Source organism: Zophobas morio, unplaced genomic scaffold (genome assembly GCF_036711695.1).
Source record: "Zophobas morio isolate AGI-343-1 ecotype UQ-CSIRO unplaced genomic scaffold, CSIRO_AGI_Zmor_V1 ptg000022l, whole genome shotgun sequence".
NCBI classification, from domain to species: domain Eukaryota; kingdom Metazoa; phylum Arthropoda; class Insecta; order Coleoptera; family Tenebrionidae; genus Zophobas; species Zophobas morio.
In genome coordinates this window covers 6,424,855-6,452,739 of record NW_026972127.1, presented here as the reverse complement: position 1 = coordinate 6,452,739, position 27,885 = coordinate 6,424,855, and the positions used below count along the sequence as shown (strand labels likewise).

At 31.3% G+C, this 27,885-nt stretch overlaps 1 protein-coding gene across 5 annotated transcripts in view; it reads left to right on the top strand.

Annotated features, from left to right (window-relative positions):
• Positions 1-27,885, top strand: part of LOC135133488 (serine/threonine-protein kinase 26-like) — a 147,562-nt gene that overhangs the window by 63,459 nt on the left and 56,218 nt on the right. For 2 of the 5 annotated variants that reach the window (XM_064061921.1, XM_064061919.1), the window contains exon 1: positions 20,328-20,576. The exons of 1 other annotated variant lie outside the window; for it this stretch is intronic. The gene's annotated coding sequence lies outside the window, so the exon portion shown is untranslated. Of the gene's footprint in view, positions 1-20,327; positions 20,625-27,885 lie in introns of those variants that run through there. 2 more of the 5 variants (XM_064061922.1, XM_064061920.1) reach the window with 1 other exon arrangement.

Genomic DNA, 27,885 nt, shown 5'->3' with positions numbered 1-27,885 from the left:
AAGGAAAGCGCTCTTTTCGTTCTTATTCAATTTTCGAAGTGTCAAAGGTTGCTCTACAACAAAAAGTGACCTTTACTTGTGACTTGACCAATCAGGGCTAGCTGCCGCGTTTTCTTGACTTTCCCCGCCGTTACATAATCCTGTGATAAGCTATGTACATACAGGATATGCGTTGTAATAACAATTTGCAGCAGTGTACTCGTTTATCTCAATTTTTCCACTCTTGCTGCACCACTTATTTTCATGTTGTTCCTAGTTTCACGTCGAGATAGCGACGGTTATGTTCTTGTTGTCGCAACTTTCATGGAACGTGCAAAAACCTCATCGACAACGCAGTTTTCTTTCGTAGGTAATGATAGGGGAAAACTTGGGTCAGTCCATCGATCGCTGGCCCTATTTCCATATTAGCGATAACGCCGAACCACCACTTTGGGAGTCAATAGTGCACGGTAAATAAGTGCACATGGTAGATTTACGGTCTACTAAATTTGCAAAAACGATTCGTCATCGATAACGCAGGGAATCAAGGCTATGGATGTTTGTTGTGTTTAGCCAAACACGACAGATGACATGTCGTTTGGTCGGGATCGGGCTGAATACCATCATTTATCATGTTCAAAGGAGCAGGAAGCCGACCACAAGGAACGGAATCTGACACCTTAAGCCCATTTGTCCCAGTGGTGCATTTTAGAACCAGCGGCTTCTTTACCACTACTTGGAAAATGATTTTATGATCGTGTCCGTTATTTTTTTGAAATCATTTTTGTATTGCCTTACAATTGTTTTAAAATATCTTCCATAGTGAAAGATTGACAAGGTATTTTAAATTGTGCTCCAGCGTTCTGATTTAGGTGGTTGACTTCTTTTGCACAATTTAATGGTAAAGTAATGTTTAAAGTTTGGTTCACCCATTAATTGTGATCGTGTGCATGATATTTATTCTTGTATGAAGTCATGAAAGTAGTGTTTTACGGATAATTTTATTTGAAAACACAAAATTGAGTAATTGAAAGAAAACAAAGACCACTATTATTGTCACAGTCATGAGTCTTTCAAGAACTTATGTATGTCACTGTTCTTCGAAACTTTAACTTGATTTGCCGTTCCGAAAATGCTTTATATGACTGATTGCTTCACTTTTTGCCAACTATTTCCCATAACCTCAAAAACGAACTGTCCAGATTTTTCCAACATTTTTTTTAATGAATTCTATGGCTGACTAGACCACTTTTTTCGACGATGCGTTACTTGGTTCACATGATAATAATAAAAAAATTGACTTCCAAAATTTTTTCGTGGAAACTTTCCCAAAACCTTTTTTTTAATGAAATTTTCGTCCATTTTTCGTCCTTCGAAAATTAGCTGAAGGATTTTTTTTAGATTTCGACTTCTAGAAGTTATTTTCGGCTTTATTTCTTCGAAAATTCTTACCATTTTCCCGAAATCGTCAAAATGAAATGTTGCAATACATATTTGGGATTAGAAAAAATTGATTATCAAACCGGATACATATTTCGAACTATAAACAATATATGTATGTATTTTTACAATCAGTACTCCTCGATCTATATACCTGATTTTTTAGTGGATTTTTGGGTAACTTTTAGGAAACAAATTTTTTCAATATGAAATTTTCGTCTATTTTTCGATCACCTTCGAAAATTACCTGAATGATTTTTTTTGTAGGTTTCGACCTTTTAAATTTATTTTCGGCTTCGTTTCTTCGAAAATTTGTATAATTTTTCCTAAACCGTCAGGATAAAATATGGCAATTTTTAGTATTAAAAAAAAAGATTTTCAAACTAAATACATATTTCGAAAATATTGCTCTGGAACTATAAACACGCTATATTTTAAGAATCAACATTTCAAGAATTATATTCATGATATTTTTGTGGATTTTTAGGTAACTTTTCTCAAAGCTCAATTTTTCACACTTCCTTATGAAATTTTCCTGGATTTTTCAACCGCCACAAAAATTAAAAATTAAAAAACGGGAAAATTTAAAAATGAAAACTCAAAAAATTGCTAATCGAAACACTGAAAAATCAAATCATTGAAAAAATAATGAAAATAAAAAACCGAAACAGAAAATTGATAATCGAAACACTGAAAAAACGAAATATTGAAACATTGAAAAACTGAAGATCGAAAAACTTAAAAATCGAAAAAAATTAAGGAATCGAAAAATTGGAAGGAAGAAGACACGAATCGCCTCGAAAAATTGAAAAATTAAATAACGAGAAATTAGAAATCGAAAAAATGAAAAAGTTACAAAATCTAATAATATGTACATAATTGAAAAATGTTAAAATTCCAAAACCGTAAAACTGAAAAAGTGAAAATTTAAAAAAATTATAGTTGTAATTACATTTTCAAAATGAAAGTTGGAAAAATTGCAAATAAAAAGTTGAAGAAATGAAAAATTGAAAACAAAACTTGAAAAATTTTATATCGAAAAAAAGGAAAATAATGAAGTAAGAATATTAAAACACCGAAAAGTTGGAAAATCAAAAAAATTGAAATCGAAAAACTAAAAATTGAAAAGTGGAAAAATTTAAAAATGAAAACTCAAAGAGTTGCATGAAAATTGAAAAATTAGAAAGCGAAAAATTGAAGAAACGAAAAATTGAAATTGAAAAAACGAAAAATTATACAATTGAAACATTGGAAAAATAAAAAACTGAAACAGAAAATTGTAAATCGAAAAATTGAAACAACAAAAAAAGATAAAAATTCAAGTCAAAAAATATCCTTCGACAATTTTCGTCTATTTTTTGATCACCGTCGAAAATTACCTGAAGGATTTGTTTTTTGTAGATTTCGACCTCTGAAGTTATTTTCGGTTTCCGAAAGCTCCATTTTTCAATTTTTCATTTTTATGAAATTTTCGTCAATTCTACGATCACCTTAGAAAATTACTTAAAAGATATTTTTTCTATTTCGACTTCTAGAAGTTATTTTCGGCTTTATTGTTTCGAAAATTCTTACCATTTTCCCGAAATCGTCAAAATGAAATATTGCAATACATATTTAGGATTAGAAAAAATTGATTCCGGACTGAATATTTCGAAAATATTGCTCTGGGACTATAAACACTCTATATTTTTAGAATCAGTACTCCACGATCTATATACCTGATTTTTCCGTGGATTTTTGAGTAACTTTTCCGAAAGCACAATTTTTCAATATGAAAGTTTCGTCTAATTTTCGATCACCGTCAAAAATTACCCGAAGGAATTTTTTTTTGTAGATGTTGACCTCTAGAAGTTATTTTTTGCTTCATTTCTTCGAAAATTCCTACCACTTTTCCGAAATCGGTAATATGAAATATGGTAAATTTTAGGATTTAAAAAAAATTGACTTTCAAATTGAATATTTTGGAATTATAAACACGCTATATTTTTTGAATCGGCATGCCAAAATCTGTAGCCCGTAATTTTTTTGTGGAAGTAATTTTTCCGAAAGCTTAATTTTTCAATAGGTATATTACATTGTATGAAATTATTGAGGATTCTTCTATCGCTTTTGAAAATTACCGAAAGGATTTTTTGTAGATTTCAACTTCTAGAAGTTATTTTCGACTTTATTTCTTCGAAAATTCTTACCGTTTCTTCGAAATCATTAGTTTGAAATATGAAAATTTTTAGGATTTAAAAAAATTGATTTTGAGACTGAAAATTTCGAAAATGTTGCTGTGGAACTATAAACACTCTATATTTTTAGAATCAGTACTCCACGATCTATATACCTGATTTTTTTTTGGGGGGATTTTTGGGTATCTTTTCCGAAAGCAAAATTTTTCAATATGAAATTTTCGTCTATTTTTCGATCACCTTCGAAAATTATCTGAAGGAAGTTTTTTTGTAGATTTTGATCTCTAAAAGTTATTTTCGCTTCATTTCTTCGAAAATTTTTACCATTTTTCTTAAATCATCAATATGATGTATGGTAATTTTTATTCTTTTTTTTATTATTATTTGAATTTCAAATTAAATATTTCTAAAATATTGATTTGAACTATAAACACGCTATATTTTTAGGATCAGCACTTCCTGATTTTGTTCGTGGATTTTTAGGTAACTTTTCTAAAAGTTCAATTTTTCAGCGTGTTTCGACCATCTTTGAAATTCGCCTCAAGAAATTTTTTGTGGATGTCGACCTTCAGAAGTTATTTTCGGCTTCATTTTTTCGAAAATTGGTCCGAAATCGTCAATATGAAATATGGCAATTTTACGGCTTAAAAAAAATTGACTATCAGACCGAATATTTCGAAAATATTGTTCTGGGAATATAAACACTCAATATTTTTAGAATCAGTACTCAACGATCTATGTACCTGATTTTTTTGTGGATTTTTGGAAAACTTTTCCGAAAACAAAATTTTTCAATATGAAATTTTCGTCTATTTTTCGATCACCTTCGAAAATTATTTGAAGGAAGGTTTTTGTAGATTTCGATCTGTAATAGTAATTTACACAACTAGTTCGGGATAGCCTGCTTCCCGCATGAACGCTTGTTTGCGGCACGACCGAAGGGAGTGCCGCATTTGCGTGAATGCGGGAAGCAGGCTCACGAACGTGTTGTGTACAATATTTTTTGCAACGAATAAACCTTTAAACTGAAGAAATTAACTGTGAGTTATTTATAAACAATGGCGCCGTCAACACATCACAATGTTGACACTACGCGAGTATTTTAAGGTTACCATGGCAACGGGAAGTTAAAATGCACGTGTGCGGGAAGTTCGAACTCCCGCACCCTGGTGAATGCGCGAAAGCGATCAAAAAAGATCATGAGTGCAAAATAGTAATTTACACAACTAGTTCGGGATAGCCTGCTTCCCGCATGAACGCTTGTTTGCGGCACGACCGAAGGGAGTGCCGCATTTGCGTGAATGCGGGAAGCAGGCTCACGAACGTGTTGTGTACAATATTTTTTGCAACGAATAAACCTTTAAACTGAAGAAATTAACTGTGAGTTATTTATAAACAATGGCGCCGTCAACACATCACAATGTTGACACTACGCGAGTATTTTAAGGTTACCATGGCAACGGGAAGTTAAAATGCACGTGTGCGGGAAGTTCGAACTCCCGCACCCTGGTGAATGCGCGAAAGCGATCAAAAAAGATCATGAGTGCAAAAAAAGTTATTTTCGCTTCATTTCTTCGAAAATTTTTACCGTTTTTCTTAAATCGTCAGTATGATGTATGGTAATTTTTATTATTTTTTTTTTATTATTTGAATTTCAAATTAAAGATTTCTAAAATATTGCTTTGAACTATAAACACGCTATATTTTTAGGATCAGCACTTCCTGATTTTTTTCGTGGGTTTTTAGGTAACTTTTTTAAAAGTTCAATTTTTCAGCATTTTTCGACCACCTTTGAAAATTATCTCAAGAAATTTTTTGTGTATGTCGACCCTCAGAAGTTATTTTCGGCTTCATTTTTTCGAAAATTGGTACCATTTTTTCGAAATCGTCAATATGAAATATGGCAATTTTACTATTTAAAAAACTCGACTATCACACTGAATATTTCGAAAATATTGTTCTGTTAATATAAACACTCAAATATATTTAGAATCAGTACTCCACGATCTATGTGCCTGATTTTTTTTGTGGATTTTTGGGAAACTTCCGAAAACAACATTTTTCAATATGAAATTTTCGTCTATTTTTCGATCGCTTTCGAAAATTACCTGAAGGATTTTTTTTGTAGATTTCGAAAGTTATTTTTCCATTTTTCATTTTTCCGAAATGGATAATTTTTGGATTTTTTAAAAATTCGTCATTCAAACCGAGCATTTTGAAAATATTGCTGCGGGACCATAAAAAGGCTACATTTTTCTAGTGAGTACATCAAGTTCTATATCCCTTGATTTTTTTTGACCATTTTTGAAAATTACCGACAGGATTTTTTTTGTAGATTTGGACCTTTAAAAGTTAAAATTTAGAAGTTCTTAAAAATTTGAATTTCAAACCGACTATTTCGACAATGTTGCCCCAGATCATATTTTTCGAAGCAGAATTTTTTGTGGATTTGATCCTGCTTTTCCGAAAGTTAATTTTTCTGTACTTTTTATACCTAGTGAATTCTGTGCTGATTGTGAATCCGAATTTTTATTCTGTACGTCTTCAAATAACTCAGAAATATGGAAATATAATTTCAACAAAAAAGTATAAAATAAAATTAGCTGTAATTGAATGAAAAGAAGAGCACCAGACGATTTTTTGTAGATTACCAATCCGAAGTCGAAAATCTTACAGGAAATGCTTCTTTTTTATTAAAAAAAAAAGTTTAAGACTTGGATTTCATCATTTTTGTTATAATTCGTGAAAAATATGAAAACATATTTTCTAAAATGTTCATAAAAATGTTAAAACGGACTCACGTCAAATGAAACAAAAGTGTCCCCACAGATTACGAATCTGTAAAGATTGTTTTTCTGTACCCTTTCAAATAAACCGGAAAATGGAACAATTATTTCCAAAAATTTCCAAAAAAAAAAGTTACAAGCTAACCCCCAGAAAATTAAAAAATCGGCCTCCCGTTTCCGACTCTCTGCCGTCTATTTATTTGTCCGTTGTGTGTCCAATGACATGATGAATGCTATTTAATTTTATAAAACAACACTTCTGCGAGAACAGTACTGGCGATTCCCCTCTTCTTTCACAGAGTACCACTTGTGCTAACAACATCATAATTATTTACGTATTGAAAAATCTCTTGATATAAAGGTGAGACCTGTAGAAAGATTAGAGCTGTGAACTTTGAAATAATTTTCTGTCAAGACAGTGTCATAGCTAAACGGTTAATGAAATAAATATTTGTGGTGTATTTTTTGGTAAAAATAATTTAAATAAAATGTTAAACTATTATTGTAGAGACATAATTTTTGTGTTTTCTCGTTGAAATTTGGGTTAGGGCGGACAACCTCGGTTCGTTTAAGGGTTCGGCAGGGCCGGCGTTGAGCGTCGACCTTCCAACCTACATGGGCGTGATCCATGGCGCTTGGATGCTGGTCGTAATTTTGAGCAATTTTATTGTCTTGCATGTCAAGTCAGTTCGCCTGACTTCACGTGTCCAACCATTCGAATACAATGAGTAAACGAGAAAACTGGGTGGAACAGAATTCCAAGGTTCACCGCGCGAGATGTGTGGCATATTGGGCGATTAATTACCTTCTATGTATATGCAACGATGGTCGTATTGACAGAAAGTTACCGTAAGACCGTATGACCCACATGCCTGTGAAACCGACTAAAATAGCGACCACGATCAACAGATTTAGAGGCCGAAGTAGGAGCTTTCGGAATTTTTACGGGCTTAAAAATTTCGTAAGACGTTTATTAAAGTTTTTTTTTTAATTTTTAATTAATTAAAACGTTGGTGTTGAACTATCATGTCTAAGCGTAGGAGAATGTAATCACTATCTAAAAATACGAGTACTAGCGATAGCCATCGTAACTGTCAAACTAAAGCGATAAAAACTATCAAGTGATTATAAAGAACAAATGCGAAAATTTATTTTTGTTTCGTATCAGGACGATACTAAAAGTTAAAATTCAGAATTTTGCCCAATCATCTTTCATTAATATGCAAATTTCTTATTAATATAGATGTTTGATAGACACTTTTGCATAAATTTGCCTTAATTAGTTGGAAAAATCCATCTTTACATCGTCCTTCGTAATTACGAACAATTGCGTTCCCCGAAACCGTTTAATAAAAAATCATCAATCATGTTCCATTTAGCCATTTTCGCCGCTACCATTTTCGTAAGCGTATAATTAGCGATAATAAGAAATTGTGTAAATGACCGTGCATCTCCATATGGATTCTGTTTGCTAACAAATCAGTTTGACCTCTCGCTAGCCGAAAACCCGATAACCGTGTTAGCCGAAATTTTTCAAACAATAAAAACCGATTCGGTACACGTGTTCCTCGTGCTTTGCCCTTTAAACACAGCAATAACAATTGAAGACAGTGCGCAAATAAAGTCAACGAACGCAAATGAATCATGTGGTTACATTTAAGGAAACGGTTATTACTGGACAAATGCTGGCCCACACGTTACGAGTAAAGACATTAAGGCCCATCTTTTTCCAAAGGACGAATGGTCGCGTACCGCACACCCACACACGAAAGAATGCACAATCACCAATCGATGAGAATGTTTTATTTATTTAAACGAGCAAATTACACAAACCCACTTGCCTTTAACATTGACCTGCGCTACAACAATTAGAGATTACATTCGATTTATTAATAACACTACTGAATTAATCGTTACGGAAAGAACGTGTCCAATTGATAATCACAACATTCGTTGGCACTCCCTAGACCCAAAGGTGAAAAACTCGTGATTTGCGAAGGCGCTATTGTTCCTTTTTTGTTGGAGCGACCATCAAACGCTAACAATTGATACGGGTCTCAAGTATAATAACGTCAGCGTAAACTCAAATGGACATACGGTTATGGGCGCCTTATCGACTTTTCACACAAAAACGACGAGCGGCGCTTTTATTAATGAAAAAACTGCAACTGACTTTCACAAACTTTGAAAATGAGCTTTCTTCGTGAGTCGAGAGCGTGCTTTTTTCCTCGTTATTAAATGATTTTATCACGCAAATTTGTTTTACATGAATTTCCTGCTTCCTGAAACTGTACAAAATTTAGTGGTGTTTAATTTTAGATTAAAACGTTGCTCGAGGTGATTTCGTCGGTTGTTCGCACGAATGTCGAACCGCAGATAGCGCGGACTTTCAGTGGATCGTCGATTCTTTTCTGCGTGTTGAGATTTTTGAAAAAAAAATCAAAATTATAAAACAATGTTTTGCAATATGATAAGCATGATAAATTTGTAATCAAAATATATTTGCTTATAAATTGAAAAATCGGATTAATGAGAAAACGGAAAATTGTACAACTGTATATGTAATTAGAAAATGAAAAATTGAAATAGTACCGAAAAATTGAAAAAAAAGCAAACCTTGTAAAATCGTATTCGAAATTCCAACTTTTGAATATTTCATTTGATAATTTGTTTGACAATTTTGCAGTCTTTAATTCCAGTCTTTTGATTTTTGAATTATTCAAAAGCAGAGGGGGAGGGGTTAGTTTTAACTTTAGTGTCTAGATTCCACTATTTATCAATGTAAAAACCACCTTTCGTCCAATTAAATGAGTGATTAAAAAAGAAAACGGGATGAGTGGACGGGACCATTTTGAAGGTTTTTTTAATGGTAGATTTTTTCATCTCAGAGTACCTTTGTCTGGATTTCGGGATTTATTAATATAAAATCCACTTTTCGTCCAATAAAATGACTGACCATAAAGAAATTGGAGTGGGCAATTTTGAAATGTTTCTTTAATCTTAGATTTTACCACTTGCTAAAATTAAATTCTCATCTCACAGTAAATTAAATAAGCTAATGATATATTCTAAAATCAAAACATTTTAACATTGAAAGATCGAAAAATTGAAAATTTTAAAATTGAAAAATTGAAAATTCGAAAGTTGAAAAATCGAAAAATCAAAACATTAAATTTTCAAATGTGTTAAAGTTACGCTAAACATGTAATCGCAGATAAAAATTTACTTTTTAGTTCCGCCAAAAACTCGATGGCGCTATCACAAAATTCAAAAATCGAAAAATTAAAAAAATCAATAAATCGAAAACTGAGAAATCGGAAAACTGCCAAAATTGTACAATTAAAATATCAAAAGTTTTTTTCAGTTGCCCAGAGAGATCAAAAATTAGAAGCCAGGTCAAAAAATTGAAAATTTAAAAAGCGAAAAAATGAAAAATTTAAAAGTTGAAAAACCGAAAAACTGAAAAATCTGGTATACTCGCTACGATAAGACTGATTTTGGTAAATGATCTACTCTTCTAAGAAAATAAAGGGTGGGTGGGTGGGGCTAGCATTTGATAAGATGACTGGTTTTGACGCTTTTAAAAATTTCGACCATTTTCAACCATTTTCGAAAATTAGCCAAAGACATTTGAAATTCATTTTCAATCCGAATTTTAGCGAGATTTCTAATCCGCGATAATATAACAAAAAAGTTACAATTAGCGCTTATTTTTTACTCTACTCTCTAGATTCTATAATTTTCTATTCCCACTCGAAAGAAGACTATAACTAGCCACTGAAAGCGACCGGAAAGGGTTACAATACCCAAAAAAAAAGATTAAAAAAAGGGACAACAAAAAGGACCCAAAAAAGGGCCACAAAAAAAGATGACAAAAAGACGATAGAAAAAGAAACGTCACTAAAGAAGGGTTGGGGAGGGAGGGTTATAAAAACAAGGGAAAAAGAATAGAAAACAGGCCATAAAAAATCGATTAAAAAAGGAGAAAAGAGACAAAAAAAAGGCGTCAAAATTTCACAAAAAATCGCATATAAAAAAGGGGAAAAGGTCGTCAAAAAGGAAGGTAAAGGAGACCAAAACCACAAAAAACACCAAAAAGGCGAAAAACGTAGCAAAAAAAAAGCGTCAAAAAGGGGGGAAAGAAGCGACAATAAAGATAACCAAAAAAGTCACAAAAATGACGAAAAAATACGATAAAAAAAAATCCAAAAAAGCGACTGAAAATCCACAAAAAACAACCAAAAAAGATGGCGAGAAAAACCAACACTGAAAATTTGAAAAGAAATAACGATTAAAATAATTAAAAGCAATTAAAATCGGTGAAGAGCATGAAAAAGCAGATATAAAAAGGCATAAAAAGCCCATCAAAAAATCGTGATAAAAAAGGTTCCATAAAGCGTCGAAAAAAGAAGAAACCAAAACCACAAGAATCGCGAAAAAAACGCAAAACAAAGCCACAAAATCGGGTAAAAAAAAGGCGACTACAAAGCCACGAAAATGTAAAAAAAAATGCGAAAAAACAACAAAGACAAGGTGAAAAAGGGACAAAAACAGTCGACAAAGGGGGGGTGGGGGAGGGTGTCAAAAAATTGATCCAAAGGTTCAAGAAATGGCACAAAAAGTCGAAAAATCGAAATGTTGAAAAATCTAAAAATCGGAGATACACATTGAAGAATCGAACAAAAATCCAGAAATCGATAGGTCGAGAAATTGAAAAATTAAAAAATACAAAATTGAACAATGCCAAAAATAGTCAACAAAAATAGAGGGTTACAAAAAATTTGATAAAAAGATGCAGAAACATGGCACAAAAAAAGGATCGAAAAAATAAAAAAAGAACAAAAACGGCGCCAAACAACGCCAAAAAATTTAAAAATCGGGACGTTGAAAGGTCAAAAACTCGAAAAATTGAAAAATCGGAAAAATAAAATGAAAATCCAAAAATTGAAATTGTAACAAAGTTCGGTTCAACTGCTCCTTTTGGCACGCCCACACATCTGGCACCCCAGCCAGCTGTCTGTTTTCACCCGACAACACGAATGATAACCCCTGCGCCCTCTCGCGCATCCCTGCATTGCGCACCCCGCTAGTTGCCTGTTTTCATCCCGGCGACACGAACAATACTCATAACGCCCTCTAGCGCACCCACGCATCAGGCATCCCCCCAGGCAGTACCATTTACCCTCAGGCACTACCTGAATTCACCCCAAGGCAGCGCTATCGGCTAACACCCTCGCACCACTTCCGCCCGTCTACCCTATAAAGAAGCTCTTGAAATCATCTGAAATCAACAAGAAGTACATGCTAGAGTATTCTAAAGCTCGATAGCATTTTGTTCATCTCAGCATCGCCTTGCATCCTAGGGGTCTTGGTGGTCGGGAGTGAACAGCTTCTTGGACGAGTTAAGCATCCAGTGGCGCATCCAGAGGGGTCCCACCGGGTCTACAAATCGCGTTAGTCAAACATCCAGTGGCGCATCCAGAGGGGTCCCACCGGGTCGACGAATCGCGTTTGTTTAGTGTCGGTGTGCAAAGACTTTCGTGTTTTCGTGTTCAAAGACTACTTTCGTGTTTTCGTGTTCAAAGACTACTTTCGTGTTTTCGTGCTCAAGGACTATTTTCGCGTTTAAGGACTATTTTTCCTGTGTAACGACTTTTGTGTTTACGGATTATTTTGTGTGCAATAACTTGTTAATAACCCCTGAGATTGTATATATATATATTGTTATCAATAAAAGAGTTTCGGCTCACTGAACCAGCTACAAAATATGTATTGAAAAATCTAAAAATCGAACAAAAATCGAAAAATCGAAATATCAAAAAGCCGACATTCACAAAAAGCTTCAAAACTGGAAAAATCGAAAAATCGAGAAATCGAGAAGTCGAAAAACCAAAAAATCAATTAATCGAGTAATTGCAACATCCAAAAATTTAAAATAATTTAGAAACGTCAAAAATTCAATTTACTTCTAAAATGAAAAAATCGAGAAATTGAAAATTTGAGGGTTCGAGTAATTGAAGAATCGAAAAAATGAAAAACTGAAAACAAAGAAATTGAGAAATGGAAAAATCAAAGAGTACAAAATTGAACAATGGCAAAAATAGAGGGTTAGAAAAGAATGGTAAAAAAATTGATAAACAAATCCAAAAAATGGCAAAAAAATACGACGGAAAAAAGCCCCAAGAAAAAGACCAATAAAAAGCCAAAAAAATGAAAAATCGAGAAATCGAAATGTGAAAAAAAAACGAGAAATTGAAAAATTCGAAAGTTGAAAAATCGAAAAACTGAAAAATTTAGTAGTAGTACGATAAGACCGAGGGGAGTTCGAAATCGAGCAGTAAAATATTGTTAAAATCTCCAAGGCTCCAATTATGTAAATAAAAATAGGCCAAAACTCATTTACCACCGGAACTAGAAATCACAAGATGGAGAATGCGGTTTGAACTTCCCGTTTTGTGGTGAATCTTTGGTTCTATAAATAACCGCGTTTTCGAAGTGTCACCTAATTGGTTAACTTTTTGAAATATTTAATATTATTTCTTCGCGTGGTTATTTTTGCTTAACGTGGTTACAGTCTGAAGTTTGCTGCAAGTTTCATTAACTCCAGTGTTTACGCTGTTTGTTACGAGCCGGCGTAATTTCACCGAGAATGTTTAATCACACCTTAATAATTAAACGCACAGGTTAACATCACACAATATGGTCTATTGATGAAATTCTTGTCGTTTAAAGCCCACGGTCCTTCTGTAATTATGTCCGTTTAATATTTACACAGTTGAAAAGTGGCCTCCCGCTGATTGCATGACGGTTTGGATTAATGCATGCAGAAAATTAAATTGTTTTATACGGTTAGTTGATTATTTAAGCCTACATGGGAACAACTGTCACTTGCGAGCAAGCAGATTAAATAAGGAACCGCCGAAATTACGGCAATACAGTCGAACCTGCTCGACTTGTGGCCTAATTGTGTACCGAAAATTTGAAAGTTACTTTATGTTTAAAATGTTTGTGCTGAACAAGCGAGAGAAATTGTTCTTAACGATATGGTGTAAAAATATCGACTAAAGTTTAATTTTAATAATTGTCAGGTTGGAAAGTCATAAGTTATATGGCTTTTTTGGCCAAGATTGCGAGCGAATTAAAGTAAAAGCACGGTATTCCTTGGCTTCCAGAAAGAGACGTAAAATTGCGATTTAAAGGCCATTCGTGTTCCCATTCGCCTTTTTTGTTGTTTATTTGGTAGAACAAGAACATTTGTATTCGTTGCAATGGTTTTTAGCAAATTCGGAGAGCCGCGATTTCTTTTATTAAACCGTCACGCCATTTTATAGTGGCGTAGCTAAAAGATTCCAAATGGTAGAAAGGTAGGTTTTCTATTTATTGTCCTTGGATATTTTTTTAATAAAAAGGTAACATTAAATGTTGGAAATGTACTTTATTTTCTAGAGAACAAAATGTGGCTTTACCTATTTTATATAATGTTTATAGAGTCTTTGAATAATCAAATATGGATTTAATCATGTGAGTGACTATTTTTTAAATTAAAGTTAAATTTTAATGTAATTAATGTAAATATTTATAGGATTTATTTACAAAATCACACACATCTTGTACTTATTTTATGCATATATATGCGCATATTTTGATCGAAATCGCTGCATTGGTGGTTATTGATTATCCTTGCGGTATGTTTTTTACAAATTTTTATCTTAAGGCCCGCCAGTGTCTCACTTAAGGTCGTAAATACACTTGACAACGTTGTAGAGTTTTAACAAAAAATTAGCGTTATTTTTACTTACTTTTAATTGCCCTTTTGACGTCAATTGTTCATGAAAATTCAAAATATTGCACGATAATGGATAGATATAATTTATTTCGTGTATAATTTCATTCGTATATGGGCAGGTAAATACCCACTGTCCTCGATATGGAAATGGAACTACCTAAATATTTTTGCATGCCCTGATTGGTCTGTTTTCTTGAAATTTTTACTTCCCGAGCGCAGCCTACACATTCCTGTACTTGTGGTTTATGAATCCGTCTTGATTTTTATCTCAATTACTTTACAAATATTTTTATGCAGTGCTGCATTTTTTAAACGCTTTGTTCTACCAATAAAAAATAGTATATAGAGACTTTATGACAAAATTGGGGCAAGGTTATGTAGACGGAACTTCCATCGTTACAGTACAATCGAACAAATGCGGATTTTATTTTCTTTTTTAATGATAACCAGTACAAGTTAAAATAGAGCTATGTGTGGGCTGTTAAACTACAATTTTAAAGAAGCATGTGATGCGTGTCTTTCAACTGATTTTTACATAACATAATTTTGTTGTGACGTTGTCAAGATTTTAGCAAGGACATCCTTCTTGATTTGATCATTAAAAAAAAAATCTCCAGCCCAGCATGGATCCTCTGCGAAGCGAGCGCGCAAAACCAGACGGATTAAACAGTTTAAAATATATTAATAATAAACAAAAACAAGGTAGATTCATAAACCATAAGTACAGGATGTTATTTTATTGAATTTAAATGACCTTTACTAAAAATTAACTAAGCTTACTTATCTAGATAGGATATCCTGTATTTTATTACTGCAACTTCCTCTGGTTTTTTGTTTTCTTCTTAGTTAAGTTTTTATTACTTAAGGTAGATAGTTTCGGTGATTTTTATTTTTTTCTATGGGTACCAAAATATTCAGAGAACGACTAAAAACATTAAAATACAAAAACTGTTTTTGTCGACTTTTCAATTTCAAAAAATCACAATTTCAAAACTAAAGTACATTTGTAAAAGCTAAGAAGAGACCAATCTAGACGTGCAAAAATATATAGGGTGTTGTACATAGATTAACCAGATTTGATGATTGTAGATTCTGGTCTTTACGTAATGATTTTATATACAGGCTGAGTCACAACAGAAAAAAGTTACATTCCAAAGTTGTACAGACTATACTTAAAAAACACCCGATATAAATATTAGATATTTTGATTGACGTCTTCATGTTTTGCAATGACAGTTTATTTTTTAAATTGTAATGCGACGTTGCCACGTTATCCCAATTTTCTTGGATTTTTAGCACTGGAAGGCTTCACAAAAAAAATCACAAAAGGAATATTTTTGAAATCTTTGTTAAAATATTTTGTGGAGAAATAAATAAAAGTATGGGCGTTGTTGAGGTTTAAATGAAATTCAGTTTCATATACAGAGTGTTCATCAGAAAAATTACTATAATTTTCCAATAGCGATATCTCATTTTTTTGAATTCTGTTTTTGTTTCCTTTCTTTTTCGTCGAGCATTTTCTGTATTTGAAGCTGATAGTAAAGGTACTTTTGTACTTTTTTAAGAGATACTACAACATATTAGAAGAATAAGAATAAAACATAGAGTAAGAATACAAATTGTTCTATTTGAAAAAATTGAAATATCGATATTTGAAAATTGTAAAGTTTTAGTTATTTTTACAAAAACTCTGTATCTTAAAATTAAAATTTGATTTAATTGATACCACTAGAAAACACGTACTTTTCTTTATCCTTCCACAAAATATTGTGATAAAGATTTAAAAAATTACCCTATTGCCATTTTTTTGTTGCCAAAAAATTTCAAGAAAATTGGAATAACGTGGCAACGTTGCATCGTAATTTCAAAAATAAACTGTGGTTATAAATCCTAGAAAGAGGCTAACGAGAATATATAAAAATATATAGGGTGTTTCAGTCAAACAAAAATTAATTTGTGTGTTACAGCTTAAAAACAACACTTAAAATATCCTTGGGCCCAAGTGTAGAAGACAGGCGTTCAAAGTTATTTTCTTTTTTTGTAGATATTTGACTATATTTTAAGTCTCTACTTACTGAAATCGATTGGAATTTCATTATTCAAAATAATTTAATAATTAATATTAGAAAAAAACAAAACAAATTATAATGAATCTGATAACAGGGGCTAATTTTTTACCTTTTTTAATCCATCTGTCCAAATCGATATTTTGTTTTTGTAAGTAAACGCCAAATTAACGGTTGGAATTTTTTAATGATTTTTCTCAAACTTGGGCTCGTGAACTTAGTGCACGATTTTTTAATCACCCAGTGTATATAAAGTAAGTAAAATTTGGAGATGACGTTATCACAACATACATCTAAAAATGTCAAAATTTCAAAATATAAAATTTAAAAATCGGAAAATCGAAAAATCCAGAAGCGAAAAAGTTCAAAAATCGAAAACCGCGAAATGAAAAATTGGAACATTAAAAATTCAAAATCTGGAACTGAAAATCGAAACATGAAAAGATCGAGAAATCGAAAAGTCACAAAATTGAAAAATTAAAAAAAAAAACAAAAAATCGAAACATTGAAAAATCCAAAAGTTTCCACAACTAAAATGTTGAAAACTGAGAAATCGAAAAGTCGAAAAATTTTTAAAATCCAAAAACCGAGATGTCATAATCGAAACACTAATAAATCGTAAAATCGAAAAATTGAAAAATCGATATATAAAAGAGTTGAAAAATCGAAAATTAAAAAAATAAGATATTGAAAAATAGAAAAATTTAAATATCTAAAATTTAAAAATCTAGAAGCGAGAAAGTCGAAAAATCGAACACCGTTAAATGGAAAAATCGAAGCATTGAAAAATTCAAAAACTGAAACTGAAAATTGAAACATGAAAAGATCGAGAAATCGAAAGTCGCAAAATTGAAATATTTAAAAGAAAAAAAAACTAACAATAAAAAATCGAAACATTGAGTTCTTGATAAGTCGGGAAAAACTGAAAATTCGAAAAATTTAAAAATGGAAAGTCGAGATGCATAATCGAAACACCAATAAATCGTAAAATCAAAAAATTGAAAAATCGAAATATAAAAGCTGAAAAATTTCAAAATTTCAAAATATAAAATTTCAAAATCATACAATAATAAAGTCTAGAAGCGAAAAAGTTCAAGAATTGAAAAGCGCAAAATGGAAAATCGGAACATTGAAAAATTCAAAATCTGGAACTGAAAATCGAAACATGAAAAGATCGAGAAATCGGAGTCACAAAATTGAAAAATTAAAAAAAAAAAGAACAAAAAACATTGAAACAGTGAATTCTCGATAAATCGAGAAAAACTGAAAATTCCAAAAATTTAATAACCGAAAAATTGAAAAGTCAAAAATTTTAAATTGCGCTCGGGAACTAAAAAACCTCACATATAAAATTTTCCAGCGCCACTGTATTTATGGTGGAGGTCTGGAGTTTTGAATTTTAAAACTCGAACAATTGAACAACCGAAAATTCTAAATACGAAATGTCGAGAAATCGAAAGTTTGGGCATCGAAACATCGAAAAAGCGAAAAATTAAAATATGGAAAAATTGAAAAATCCAAAAATTGAAAACTTTCCAAAATTAAAATGTTGAAAAACTGAGAAATCGCAGTCGAAAAATTTTAAAAATTGAAAAACCGAGATGTCATAATCGAAGCACCAATAAATCGTAAAATCGAAAAATTGAAAAATGGAAATATAAAAGCTGAAAACTTTCTAAATTTCAAAATATAAAATTTAAAAGTCGGAATATCGAAAAATCGAGAAGCGAAAAAGTTCAAAAATCGAAAACCACGAAATGGAAAAATCGAAACACTGAAAAATTCAAAATCTGAAACTGAAAATCGAAACATGAGAAGATCGAGAAATCGAAACGTCACAAAATTGAAAAATTAAAAAAAAAGAACAACAAAAATCGAAACAGTGAATTCTCGATAAATCGAGAGAAACTGAAAATTCCAAAAATTTAATAACCGAAAAATTGAAAAATCAAAAATTTAAAATTGCGCTCGGGAAGTAAAAAACTTCACATATAAAATTTTCCAGGGCCACTATATTTATTTAAAGATGGAGGTCTGAAGTTTTGAATTTTAAAACTCGAAAAATTGAACAACCGATAATTCTAAATCCGAAATGTCGAGAAATCGAAAGTTTGGGCAATCGAAACATCGAAAAAGCGAAAAATTAAAATATGGAAAAATTGAAATATCCAAAAATTGAAAACTTTCCAAAACTAAAATGTTGAAAAACTGAGAAATCGCAAAGTCGAGAAATTTTAAAAATTGAAAAATCGAAATATAAAAGCTGAAAATTTTCAAAATTTCAAAATATAAAATTTAAAAATCGGAATATCCAAAAATCGAGAAGCGAAAAAGTGCAAAAATCGAAAACCGCGAAATGGAAAAATCGAAACGCTGAAAAATTCAAAATCTGAAACTGAAAATCGAAACATGAAAAGATCGAGAAATCGAAAAGTCACAAAATTGACAAATTAAAAAAAACTATAAAAAAATTGAAACATTGAATACTCGATAGATCGAGAAAAGCTGAAAATTCAAAAAATTTAAGAACCGAAAAATTAAAAAATCAAAAATTTAAAACTCGAAAAATTGAACAACCGAAAAATCTAAATCCGAAATGTCGACAAATCGAAAGTTTGGGCAATCGAAACATCAAAAAAGCGAAAAATTAAAATATCGGAAAACTTAAAAAATCCAAAAATTGAGAAGTTTCCAAAACTAAAATGCTGAAGAACTGAGAAATCGAAAAGTCGAAAAATTTTAAAAATCGAAAAACCGAGATGTCATATGATGGAAACACCAATAAATCGAAAAATTGAAAAACCAAAAATTGAAAAATTCGAAAAATTGAAAAATAGAAAAAATTGAAAATCTAAAATTTAAATTTCGAAAAATTTTAAAATCGCAAAATCGAAAAATCGAGAAGCGAAAAAGTCCAAAAATTGAAAACCCCGAAATGGAAAAATCGAAACATTGAAAAATTCAAAAACTGAAACCGAAAATCGAAACATGAAAAGATCGAGAAATCGAAAAATCGCAAAATTGAAAAATTGGAAAGAAAAAATGAACAATAAAAAAATCGAAACATTGAATTCTCGCTGAAAATTTGAAAAATTTTATCGAAAAATTGAAAAATCTAAAATTTAAAATTATGCTTGAGAACTAAAAAAGGGACGCTACATTTAAATATCGAGCTCTGGAGTTTTGCTCAAAACTTTTCACCTATTTTGTCTTGATGAACTTACAAAATTTTTTAACTTATTGATATGTATAGGATGATAAAATTTGCAAACTATCAGTTTTTTGTCTAGTTTGAGCAAAAGCATTTTTTATAATGTGGATGTTTTTTGTATTCAGATTGATAGAAAAAATTTACAGATGTTTTCTCAATCATCGTAAAAAATAACAACGGTATTTAAATGATTAGAATACAAGTAGGTATGTACAAGAAAACAATTTCGTTGACCGACAACGTCTTTAGCTCAGAAAAAAAAAAGATATCCAGAAAAGATCCTATTTGCCAATTGATAACTCTTAAGTCGAGCAATTAAAATTTACTTATAAACTGTTTCGCATAAACGGAGGACCGACGTTTCGCATTTTACAGACTATGAATTGTCAAAAGGATTCCATTCCAGCACTTTTAGATTAAAAGAAAATGTTTATGTGAAGAAAAGCTAGAAAATAAATCGACCCCACTCAAACACATAATATGCAGATATTAATTTAATCCGTCTTCAACGCCACGTTTCCATTGTAGCGCTTCAACAACGCACCTCGTCCTTGATTCCTGCCACATTTTCGCGTGTTTCTATTCACGTAATTCGTAATACCAGTGATTAACTTTTAATTACGGCACCCAACACGCAGCTCCCATTTAATTAATCGCTCCCGCCGATAGATCAAACGTCCCAGCGTAGGCGAAACCGTTCGATTTTTAATATCCTCCTCGAAGAACAAAGGACCCATCCTTCGCCCAACGACCAATCGAATCCTCGCCGTGCACCACCCGATTAACATTTCAATCACACACTCGATTGATGTATCATGCTGAATGAATTCGACTGGGCCCACGTCGGCGTAAGCTCCGCAGGAATACGAAAACAGTGTGTCGATGCACGGCGACATTGTCGGTCGTAGCCGTACCTCATAATCGCAAGTGAAAGGTACAATATACGTTGCCGGTTTTGTTTGGAAACAGGATTGCATTGCGACGCGCCGCTGTTGAGTAGTCGTCGGACGGACGTCGTCGTTGCGTCGGAGAAGACGATGGGGCGGCGAAAATCGTAGCGAGCGCAGTGTGGCGGCGGACTTCTTGCGTGGAGTGCGAAAAAGTGCGAAAAACAACGCGAGGAAAACCAGCGTAGGTGGTGCGGTGTGTGTGTGCAACAGATTGCAGCGCTGGAAACGAGTATTTCTCAATTTCATTTGATTTTTGTGGCGCAACGAGACACTCCCTTTAATGTTTACTCGTGGTATTTATGGGCAGAACGTGATGGGACGAGGTGGTGGAACACGGGTTCCGAAGGGGTGGTTCGATTTTGGGAAAGTCGGGGAAACTAATCAGAACATTTCGTTTTAATTGCGCCAAGAAAACGCGAAAATTTAGGCGAAGTGGTTTCAAAGTGATAAGTGACACCAGAAATGACAAAATTTATAAAACTAGCGACTATTGCATTGCGTAATTTTTTTAATGAAAATGTTTTTCTTGTGGCCATTTTTAATTAAGGTTTGCAAAAGCGTCGATCACGGTGTGATTTGAGCGAGAAAAATGCTGACACTTTCATTCGTTACGTAACTGTATTTAAAAAAACAAAAAACGTACCAATAAACCGTTACATCACAACAAATGCGCTACTTGCCCCCACTGACACATGCGTGAGTTGATTATTGATGAATTGTAACAAGTTTTCATGAAAACCAAAAAACATCCGTTAAGTTTTACTAAGTCTTCAACAATTTTGATATTTTATGAAGTTTTACTGAAAGGTGTTAAAAATTAGAATAAAAGATAGAGACGAAAGTTAAAAACAACTACACTGTCAATATTAGAAGTTTTGTGTTTATAACAATGCAATTGAGTCAATAGTTTTCCATAGTCGAACCGCCGTTTTAAGAATTCTTCTTTCTGGATTTTGAGTGGGAATTCTTTGAACAGTCGAACTTTATTGTAATATCAATAAAATTATACCCGATTATTCTAAAATTCTAAAAGTTTTAATATCTTAGAATATTTTATAAACACTGTACTAACCTTATTGTACGCCAAAAATAACCCTGATTTTTTCTGAATTTCCACGTTGTTAAAAAAATTCAAGAAAATTGGAATAACTTGACAACGTCGCACCGAAACTTCAAAACTACAATAAAATATTTCCTTTCATTTTCTTTTAAAATGTTTTCTTGACGTTTCATGGCCTCAGTTTCCGCCTCTCTGTCGTCTGTGTCAATTTTATTTGACAGATAATTTCCGAAACTATTGCACTGTTGTCAGGTTTTTTTGTATTTTAGGAATATCATGTCCATGATAAACCGCTAACCAAAATTTGTCCCCACTAACAATTTGATGACATCTAAAAAATTTGCATAGTAAATGTTATTTAAATTTTATAAAGTAACATAGTCTTAACTTGTTGGTTATGAATCCGCCGTGACTTGTTTAATTTGGGGTTATCATCCTTTTCAAATTACACAAATATAATGCAAATTGCGGCCTTTTAAAACGAAGTTAAAATGAAAATGAACTGAAATTTAACTAGAATAAAGTATTCCCAACAAAACAAAACACTAAATTTCTTTTGATTTGTTACTTCTCGAGAGTAAGCTATCCATAATCCTAGAGAATGAAAAAAATTGATCTCCGTTTCTCTCTGTCATCTCTCGTCTTTTTGATTCGATTACACAGATAATCTACGACAGTAATTGTTCTCAAGTTTTTTTTTTTTAGGAATATGTCAATGATAAAAGGCTAATCAAAATTTGTTTCCACCAATAATTTGATGACGTCATCTAAAAATTTTACATTTTATGAAATAACATACACCTAAATTTGTTGGTTATGAATCCGCCATAATTTTTTTAATTTGTAGGAATTATCATTTTTGTTTTTTTTTTAATTTCTTTTTCAAATTACACAAATACAATGCAAATTGAGACCTTTTTAAATGCAGTTAAAATCAAAATAAATTTTTCAATTTTTCGATATTTAATTTTTCGACTATTCGGATTTCGATTTTCCAGTTTTTTGATATCCCCGTTTTTCGAATTTTCAAATTTTCTCATTTCTCAATTTGTTCGATTTGTAGATTGTTCAATTTCTCAATATTTCGATTCTTCGGTTTTGAGATTTTTCAATTTTTCGATTTATCGACTTTTCAATTTCTAAATTTTAGATTTTTGATTTTTCAATTTCAACTTTGTTTCAATTTTTTAAATTTTAGATACATATTTCGATTTTTTTATTGTTCAATTTGTTTTCTTTCAAATTTTTCAATTTTGCGACTTTTCGATTTTTCAGTCTTTTCATGTTTCGATTTTCAGTTTCAGTTTTTGAATTCTGCAATGTTTCGATTTTTCCATTTGACGGTTTTCGATTTTTCGACTTTTCAGCTCTTTTATATCTAGATTTTCAATTTTACGATTTATTAGTGGTTGGATTATGACATCTCGGTTTTTCGATTTCCCAATTTTTCAACATTTCAGTTTTGGAAACTTTTCAATTTTCGGCTTTTTCAATTTTTCGATATTTTAATGTTTCGATTGTTCAATCTTTCGATTTCTCGAGACTTCGGATTTAGTTTTTCAGTTGTTCAATTTTTCTATTCTTCTGTTCTTAGATTTTTCAATTTATGGGTTTTTAAAATTTTTCGAATTTCCAGTTTTTCTTGATTTATCGATAAATCAATGTTTCGACTTTTTCCATTTGACGGTTTTCGATTTTTCAGTTTTATCTTCGATTATATGACATCTCGGTTTTTCGATTTTTAAATTTTTTCAACTTTTCGATTTCCCAGTTTTTCAACATTTCAGTTTTGTGAACTTCTCAATTTTTCGTTTTCTCGATATTTCGGATTTTGTTTTTCGGTTGTTCAATTTATCGATTATTCAGTTTTTAGATTTTTCAATTTATCGATTTTTTCATTGTTCGATTTCTCGAATTTTCAATTTTTCGATTTGTCGATTTTTTTTTTCATATGAAATTGTTCAATTTTTAGCTTTTCGATTTTGGCCTATTTCGATTCTCGACTTTTCGATTTCTCAATCTTTTGATTTTCGATTCCTGGATCTTTTAATTCATAGGTTTTCGATACTTTGATTTTCCAATTTTTTAAATTTTCCGATTTTTCAGTTCTTCGAATTGTTGGAATGTTTAAATTTTTGATTTATTAGTGTTCCGATTATATGACATCTCGGCTTTTCGATTCTTAAAATTTTTCGAATTTTCGTTTTCCCAGTTTTTCAACATTGGAGTTCTGGGAACTTCTCGATTTTCGTATTCTTAAATTTAATTTTTAGATTTTTCGGTTGTTCAATTCTTCGATTTGTCATTTTTAGTTTTTCAATTTTTCAACTTCTCGACTTTTCAATTTCTAAATTTTAGATTTTTGTTTTTTCAATTTTTCGATAGGTATTTCAACTTTGTTTCAGTTTTTTAAATTTTAGATACATATTTCGATTTTTTTTTATTGTTCAATTTGTTTTCTTTCAAATTTTTCAATTTCTCGATCTTTTCATGTTTCGATTTTCAGTTTCAGTTTTTGAATTCTGCAATGTTTTGATTTTTCCATTTGACGGTTTTCGATTTTTCGACTTTTTCGCCTCTCGATTTTCGATTTTTCAGCTCTTTTATACCTAGATTTTCAATTGTTGTTTTTTCAATTTTACGATTTATTAGTGGTTGGATTATGACATCTCGGTTTTTCGATTTCCCAATTTTTCAACATTTCAGTTTTGGAAACTTTTCAATTTTCGGTTTTTTCAATTTTTCGATATTTTAATATATCGATTTTTCGATGTTTCGATTGTTCAATCTTTCGATTTCTCGTGACTTCGGATTTAGTTTTTCAGTTGTTCAATTTTTCGATTCTTCTGTTTTTAGATTTTTCAATTTATGGGTTTTCAAATTTTTCGAATTTCCAGTTTTTTTTTATTTATCGATAAATCAATGTTTCTATTTTTTCCATTTGACGGTTTTCAATTTTTCAGTTTTATCTTCGATTATTTATATGACATCTCGGTTTTTCGAATTTTAAAATTTTTCAACTTTTCGATTTCCCAGTTTTTCAACATTTCAGTTTTGGGAACTTCTCAATTTTTCGTTTTCTCGATATTTAGGATTTTGTTTTTCAGTTGTTCAATTTATCGATTATTCAGTTTTTAGATATTTCAATGTATCGAGATTTCGATGTTTCGATTTTTTCATTGTTCGATTTCTCGAATTTTCAATTTTTCTTTTGTCGATTTTTTTTCATTTGAAATTGTTCAATTTTCAGCTTTTCGATTTTGGTCTATTTCGATTCACGACTTTTCGATTTCTCAATCTTTTGATTTTCGATTCCTGGATGTTTCAATTCATAGGTTTTCGATACTTTGATTTTCCAATTTTTTAAAATTTAAATTTTCCGATTTTTCAGTTCTTCGAATTGTTGGAATTTTTAAATTTTTTATTTTTCCATTTTTGTTTTTTTCATTTTTACGATTTATTAGTGTTCCGATTATATGACATCTCGGCTTTTCGATTCTTAAAATTTTTCGAATTTTCGATTTCCCAGTTTTTCAACGTTGGAGTTTTGGGAACTTCTCGATTTTCGTATTTTTAAATTTAATTTTTAGATTTTTCGGTTGTTCAATTTTTCGATTTTTCATTTTTAGTTTTTCAATTTTTAGCTTTTGATTTTGATTTATTTAGATTTTTCAATTTTTCGATACGTATTTCAACTTTGTTTCAATTTTTTTAATTTTAGATACATATTTCGATTTTTTTACTGTTCAATTTGTTTTCTTTCAAATTTTTTAATTTTGCGACTTTTCGATTTCTCGATCTTTTCATGTTTCGATTTTTTAGATTCAGTTTTTGAATTCCGCAATATTTCGATTTTTCCGTTTGACGGTTTTCGATTTTTCGACTTTTTCGCCTCTCGATTTTCGATTTTTCCACATTTTAATTTTAAAAAATTTTAAATTTTAGAATTTCGATTTTTCAGCTCTTTTATATCTAGATTTTCAATTTTTGTTTTTTCAATTTTACGATTTATTAGTGGTTGGATTATGACATCTCAGTTTTTCGATTTCCCATTTTTTCAACATTTCAGTTTTGGAAACTTTTCAATTTTCGGATTTTTCAGTTTTTCGATATTTTAATATATAGATTTTTCGATGTTTCGATTGTTCAATCTTTCGATTTCTCGAGACTTCGGATTTAGTTTTTCAGTTGTTCAATTTTTCGATTCTTCTGTTTTTAGATTTTTCAATTTATGGGTTTTTAAATTTTTCGAATTTCCAGTTTTTCTTGATTTATCGATAAATCAATGTTTCGAGTTTTAAAATTGTTCAACTTTTCGATTTCCCAGTTTTTCAACATTTCAGTTTTGGGAACTTCTCAATTTTTCGATTTCTCGATATTTCGGATTTTGTTTTTCGGTTGTTCAATTTATCGATTATTCAGTTTTTAGATTTTTCAATTTATCGAGATTTCGATGTTTCGATTTTTTCATTGTTCGATTTCTCGAAGTTTCAATTTTTCGATTTGTCGATTTCTCAATCTTTTGATTTTCGATTCCTGGATGTTTCAATTCATAGGTTTTCGATACTTTGATTTTCCAATTTTTTAAATTTTAAATTTTCCGATTTTTCAGTTCTTCGAATTGTTGGAATTTTTAAATTTTTGATTTTTCAATTTTACGATTTATTAGTGTTCCAATTATATGACATCTTGGCTTTTCGATTCTTAAAATTTTTCGAATTTTCGGTTTCCCAGTTTTTCAACATTGGAGTTCTGGGAACTTCTCGATTTTCGTATTTTTAAATTTAATTTTTAGATTTTTCGGTTGTTCAATTTTTCGATTCTTCAGTTTTTAGATTTTTTCATTGTTCAATTTCTCGATTTTTCGAATTTTTTTTTAGATAACGTCATCTAAAAATTTTACAAAAAATTTGTTGGTTATGAATCCGCCTTAATTTTTTTAATTTGTAGGGAATATCATTTTTGTTTTTTTCTTTTAATTTCTTTTTCAAATTACACAAATATGTATAATACAAATTGCGACCTTTTCAAATGCAGTTAAAATCAAAATAAATTTTTCAATTTTTCGATATTTAATTTTTCGACTATTCGGATTTCGATTTTCCAGTTTTTTTATATTTCCGTTTTTCGAATTTTAAAATTTTTTCATTTCTCAATTTGTTCAATTGGCGATTGTTCAATTTCTCGATATTTCGATTTTTCGAAAGACATTTTATGCCAAAAGTTCTGTTGAAATAACCTTCGACAAATTTTGTGAATAAAAAATCAAGTGCAACAACAATATCCGTTTCTCAAATGTGGCTTTCCACTAATAATTAATTAATCTCGAACTTAAGCCACGTTAAACTTTCGCCCACTTGCGCAAAAACGCCACCGCGTCTCAGTATCAGATCACGCATAAACCTTGCGACATCTCTTGATATCGCAACCCGTGTTCCATTTAAGCTTCGATATGAACATTTTTCAGGTATCCGATAACTTTCGGTAGTCGCCAGTGGCGTCTCCACTTCCGCCCACTCCTCCCACCTATGCAAATCGCCTCTCAAACCAGCCATCCTCAAAATTCCCCATAAATTCTCGCTTACAACACCGACTTACACAATATCTCGCGGTAACACAAGCCCGCGTGTATACATTTCAAAAGTTCAACAATACCAACAAAACAAATTTATTTCCACGCGACATTATTCACATGGGCGAGGCACAATTACGTCGTCGTTTTTTCGGGTAAACAAAATTTTTCAGCCTCGTCTTCGTCTCCGTCATAAAAATTTTAATAACACAATGTTTGAACAAACGTATGTAAATATGTACATTATTCGTACAACTGTTTGCACAATAACGAAGGTGAAACGGCAATAAAACTAAAACAGTGCGCGGCGGTGGCAAAACACGATTTATTTATGGGCGCGAACGTCTTTTTTTCGAAAAATTTATGTAGGAAGTGACATAACGTAGGAGAAAACCAAAACCGAATCGGCACATCTGAATCAGGGGAGTTTGTAGAGCAGAACATCATCCGATGAGACCGTCAAGTGTGACAGCTGCATAGAAAAATGCGGATATGCACCGGGGGAATTGACGAGGGTCGAGTTAGAGTGCGGCTACATGTGACGAAACGACAGGTTGGACCACTGGTTATTTCGATTTTATAATAATTAGGCATCTTTTGATCTTTTCATAGACATAATTCTCTATAAAAATGATATTATTCCAAAGTATTGCAAAAATCTGCTATACAATACCAACTTTTCATAAAGACTTATCTTACAATATGTATTATCTACATCATAGATATTGTAAGTCTTATTACTAATCTAAATGTCTAAAAGTCTTTTTTTTAAATGTGTGTTTTATGACTTCAAAATAGTGCTATTTTTCGAAATATATCAAAAACTTCTGTCAACAGACTCTGTAATTTTTGATCACG